The sequence below is a fragment of the Scardinius erythrophthalmus genome (assembly GCF_964197995.2).
Source record: "Scardinius erythrophthalmus genome assembly, chromosome: 17".
In the NCBI taxonomy this organism is placed as follows: Eukaryota; Metazoa; Chordata; class Actinopteri; order Cypriniformes; family Leuciscidae; genus Scardinius; species Scardinius erythrophthalmus.
In genome coordinates, this window is record NC_138237.1 from 9,803,236 (window position 1) to 9,809,003 (window position 5,768).

Here is a 5,768-nt window from a genome sequence, read left to right on the forward strand (position 1 = left end):
CCCACTGGACCTCTAGGTTGAAAAATTGTCAATGCTAGTGAATGGGAGAAAATAATTATTTTCTGGTCCCGTTTGATTTTTGCCATGAATGTGAACATATGTTGTTTGTGAATTTTTAATATAATTTTTCGTGTAAAGAATGCTACAATTTAGCGGGTAGAAGTTTGATACGGTTAGACTTTGTGTGAGAGCACTTTGTGGACTACAACTCTTCGCTGCTTTCGACGCGTTTGAAACGTCACCACCACTCGCACACGGACACTAGCTCACGGATCCCGATAAACATGGCTGTGTCTTTGGTGCGCTTCACCGCCTTCTTTCAGAGAGAGGACAAAATCGTTGAGGTTGGCGAAAACCACGGGTAAGTCAACTTTATGGGGTGACGTCACATAGGCGACATGTAGTCTTTCTCGTTATGTCTTTTTCCACAACTGCTAGCTGAAGAATCATACCATATACTGTCAAACTTGTAACATGAAAAATTATATAAAAAATTCACAGACAACATATGTTCACATTCATGGCACAATTCAAACGGGACCAGAAAATATTTATTTTCTCCCATTCACTTGCATTGACGATTTTTCAACCTAGAGGTCCACTTGGGGTTTTACGGATGGGCGGGACTTACCAGCTCTATAGCTCTCCTCAGACAGCACGTCATATATACGCATTTATTCTATCTGACTTATTTGTGTGAAATCTCATGTACGCATTTATTCTATCTGACTTATTTGTAAGTGTGAACTCGTGAAATCTTAATTCTCCAGCGGCAGTCATCTTTGCTGTAAACTAATTCAACCCAAGCGCTCTTTGATGACGTGGGTGATTACGTAACCGCAGATCATCTGTCCATCATCGATTAAAGCCCGCCCTGGCAATTTGATTGGCTCGGCCTTCTGGGAGCCGAGCATAATTGCGCCTCAACGGATCGAGTCCAGACCAAACTTCCCGACCAAAAAATGTTGTGGGTGGGGTTCGGGCTGGCACCCAGGCTACAACATGAGTGTTATTGGTGAAAGAAACATTAACTAGATATTTGGCCTTTTTTATTATCAGGAAGTAAAACTTAGCAGTACATATGGAAATATCTATGACTAGACAACCTTTGCATGATTTTATTTACACAAGACTTTACACAGTTATTGAAATTAATCACAAACTGAACTGGCTTAAGCTGAATAATGCTGTTAAAGCTGTTTTGCAACAGAATGAACCATCCACCACAGATAAACGGCATATATAAATGTAATGTAATGTAATATAATACAATATATAGAAGCTGGTAATTAGGAAAACCACATTCCTGATCTGTTTTTTTAAATGTTAAACTTTACTGCAAGCCTGGTTTTGGTTGAAAGCTGTGGATTATGTCTGCAGGTTACTTGGTGTGTTTGGCTTTTTTGCCTTTTCACTCTTCAACACAGATCTGATCTGCTGTCTGCACTGAGACGAGCCGTAGTAGAACAGAAGAGGGTCCAGGAAAACACTTGCGCTCCCAAAACACACAGCTAACAGGTAAACAACATATGATGAATCTCCCTCCCCACTGTTTCCTCCAGTAGCTAAACGAACACAGTGGTACAACAGGATGCCATTGGTTGGAGCGAAACACACCACAAACTCCATCAGCACAGTGATAGTCATAATCACAGCTCTCCTTCGAATGTCTGAAGATGATGATGTTGCTAGAGATTCAGACTTTGCACTGAGCACATATATAATGATAAAGTAGCTCACTAAGGTGACAACCAGTGGCAAGAAGAAGTAGAGGCAGGAGAGGATGGAGAACAGGTACACATAGTTCTGTGTTTGAGACAGCGCATCATGACAAGTGACACCCACACCCCTAATCTTGAGCGTTTGTGTCATTGAGAGAAGTGGCACTGTACCAGCGAGCGCCAGCAGCCAGACCAGCACACATACACACGTGGCTTTCCTTGCACTCCTCCAGGTTAGAGCGGCGACGGGAAGCGCCACAGCCAGCAGTCTGTCCACACTCATGCACATCATCAGCAGTATGGAGCAGTACATGTAGCAGTAGTAAGCAGCACTGAGCACACGACACGCCACCTCACCGAACACCCAATCTGAAGCGTTCAGCTGGTAGTGGATCTTCAGAGGCAGCAGCAGGGTGAAGAGCAGGTCCACACACGCCAGGTTAGACATGTAGATCACAGCTGGTTTCTACACTCGAATCCTACAGGTGAACGTCACCAAGGCCAGAGCGTTCAGGGGCAAACTAATGAGGATGATGAAGATGTAGAACGAGGGCATGACGCGTGTGACCATCAAGCCTTTGAGAAAGACAGCAGCCTCTTCTGAGATGGACATTGAGGAACAGTTGAGCTCTGCTTGGTCTGAAGGAAAAATAGTGATCTTAAAAATAGAGTCTTCTTCTTCTTTAGCATAAAAACTGCCAACTGTAGGTATACTGAAATCTGTAGATGAACACACAAAAACACAACACCATTAGTGAAAGCTCACACAACCTGGGCGTTTCTTTTCTTTCATGAGGCCCCCCATCAAGAAAGGGTCCTCATATTTTGATAACATTATGAATATATGGACATAAATTTGACTTACCCTGCAGTAGAGTCATCCACAAATAATAATGACATGGCCAGGAAACATTGCTCTGCACCATTTCATTGTTTAGACAGAGACATTGCCAAATGTACAGCAGTGAGCGCTGAGGACATTCTCTCATTGCCTTATGTGGTTTGTCTAATATTGTTATGAGGGTGCATGCAACATCTCTTGACTTCTTGAATAACAGCTTTTTTGATTACAGCTATTTTTACAATGCATCTGATACCATACCATGGTTCAGCTATAGCTATATATATTATTTAGCACAAAAACAACTACGTTCGAGTGTCTGTACAGTATTCATGTCACAGTTCAGTCACTAGGCCTATATGTTCCCATCCACCTATTTTTATGTGAATTTTGGGATATCACAAAAAAAATGCTGGGTGGAAATGCCAAGATGATTTTTTTGGTTAATGCATACATCCGGCACATAACATACGATAAAGCTGGAAGTTCAAATGTGTGTTCGAAACGCGCTTGAAAAAAAACTCATTGGTTCGTGTGCATCATGCATGCACATTTGTTTACCATATTAATGCACCATGTATGTAAGTGTGTTGATCATTGTTTATAAGTGAATAAAAGCTTAAATTAAATCTGTTCATCGTAGAAAGTGATCGTGTCTCTTAACAAGATTAGATGGATTGTTTTTACAATGCCTTTTGTGACCTTTTTAGATCATCCATCTTTTTGGTTGCATGGACTTTCAAAGGAGGGACATAAACTTCTCAGGTTTCATTACAAATATATTATTTTGTGTTTTAAAGATGAATGAAAATCTTATGGTGTGCATAAAGGTGAGTAAATGCTAAAAAAGAATGTTAATTTTTAGATGAACAGTCATAGATTTCAGTAGGGTACAGTACAGGTCTGGTCTGATTTCACCCAGATAGGTGCCGTTATACTCACTTGATTCGGGATCTTCCCAATTATAAAGTCCATCAGAATGGTTGTTGTAGTCTATTGGATCATCAGCCTCTTCAAAGCTGCTTACATGACTCTCTGAAACCAAACATGACAAAACACTATCAGTGATAGCACGCAAGCTACTAAAAGCAAGAGGCCTAGATTAAGATGTCCAGCTAATTAATTTCCTGCGAGCACCCATCTCTTAGCAATCTGATCTGTCATTGTCATGAAGATTCAGGGATAAAACAGAAAAGAAAAACTCTCAGACATGCAGGCACATAGAAAGCATTGCTAAGAGTCCAGTGCTCGCAGGAAACAGCCATATGATCCAGAGGGAACAGATGCAGTAATTGACCCTAAATGCAATGAAGGCCCACTTATGCAAAACATAATGTCAGAAAGAACCTAATGACATAACAAAAACACATTACAACTTAAAGGGGTCATATAGTGGTATATGCACTTTTACAAATTGATTGTACTGAAATGTGTGTTGGCAGTGCCTGTATACAACCATCATAAAATGATAAAAATCCATCCAGTGTTTTTTTTAATCTTCTTATGTTTTCCCCTCTCTCAAATCAAGCCGTTTGACCGTGTGCGTCACACGGTCGGACGCCCCTCCCACGATAGTTGATTGACAGCAGCGTTTCAACATAGACCCGCCCTCGCTCGTGAGCGAGCTGTCAATCATAGTCCACGCGGTCATTGTTGATACGCTGGAGCAGAATGGCGTCTAACGATTGTGGTGTTCTGTTCTTGGGTGTAATAAGGAACACAGGAGTCATTTTGATGTTCCTAAATCCGAACCGCTGAAGACGCAGTGGCTGAGTTTTGTTTTCGAAGGGAATATTCCCCATGATCAACGTCAATGCTTTCATGTTTGTGTGAATCATTTCACCAGACTGCTTTACAAACAAGGGTCAGTATAAAGCTAGTTTTGCTAAGAAGCTGCTCCTGAAAAAAGGATCGGTACCAACTATTCCTGTTCCTGCTGCACCTCCAAAAGAAGAAGTGAGTGTAACGTTTTATTAACCTTTATATTAATCTTTATATTATCTTTGCAAATCTCTAGCACGCTTCACGATGAATGCGCACATAGGCTAAGGTTTACACTCAGGGTACGGCATGTTTTCTATGTACGACTTTCTCAATATACAGTACCAGTCAAAAGTTTGGAAACATTACTATTTTTAATGTTTTTGAATCAGCATATTAGAATGATTTCTGAAGGATCATAAGACACCAAAGACTGGAGTACTTGCTGATGAAAATTCAGCTTTGCATCACAAAAATAAATGACATTTTAAAGTATATTAAAAAAGAGAACCATTATTTTAAATTGTAATAATATTTCAGAATATTACTGTTTTTTTTTTTTAACTGCAGGCTTGATGAGCATAAGATACTTCTTTCAAAAACATAAAAAATAGTAATGTTTCCAAACTTTTGACTAGTACTGTAATTCATAATCCCACGTTTACAATGAACAACGTGTTAAGGTTATTGTGTTACAAATGGTGTATGCACAGAACAGAGGGGCGGGGTGAGCAAAGATCATTATCATTTAAAGCCACATGCACTTAAACAGCATGCTGAAAACAGAGCTGTTTTTGACCAGGTAAAATTAGTATTTTCTTACAATGCTAATGAGAATTTTTTTTTTAAGTATATTTCAAACTTTTAAAGAATCATATTAGCTTGTACAAAAAGGGCATTATATGATCCCTTTAACGTGTTTACACTTTTTTTTTTAGAACCACACCTATATTAACCTGTGAACATATAAATTGTTTTGCTATGATTTTTTGTACCATGTGAATATCGTATATTAAGTTAATATGGTAATTGGTGTACCATGAAAATACCATAGCATATGAAAATACAAATTATTCAGCACCATATATATCAAAACCCCATGGTAAATACAATGGTTCTGCCACAGTACTTTTTGCAACCAGAGAAATAACACAATTTTGATGAATGTAGAAAAATAGCAAATGTGTAAATTTTAAGCCATCACCATTTAAATCTGAAATTTAAATGGTTACCATTTAATTGGTTAAATTTAAACCGAAAGTTTCCAATATGATGCAATCAAGGTTTCTGTCAACTATCTGTATAATTTAAACAAAAATCAAAAAGACTCAAATTAAAAGTCAAATTTCTTTCTTGCACAACTGGACTGATAAGCCTACTTACCGTTAAAGGTAACAGTGGATGCATGCATAAGTGTAAATGAAAGCAAGATAGTTTTGACCTCC

The 5,768-nt window shown here is 39.0% G+C and overlaps 1 pseudogene across 1 annotated transcript; it reads right to left on the reverse strand.

The window, feature by feature from the left end:
- Nucleotides 1–1,319: 1,319 nt before the first annotated feature.
- LOC308706034 (proteinase-activated receptor 1-like) lies at nucleotides 1,320–3,703 on the reverse strand (annotated as a pseudogene). The gene is made up of 3 exons: nucleotides 3,700–3,703; nucleotides 3,457–3,597; nucleotides 1,320–2,441 (listed from the first exon to the last, which is right to left on the reverse strand). The product of its transcript is annotated as a proteinase-activated receptor 1-like (transcript).
- Between the last annotated feature and the right edge of the window lie 2,065 nt (nucleotides 3,704–5,768).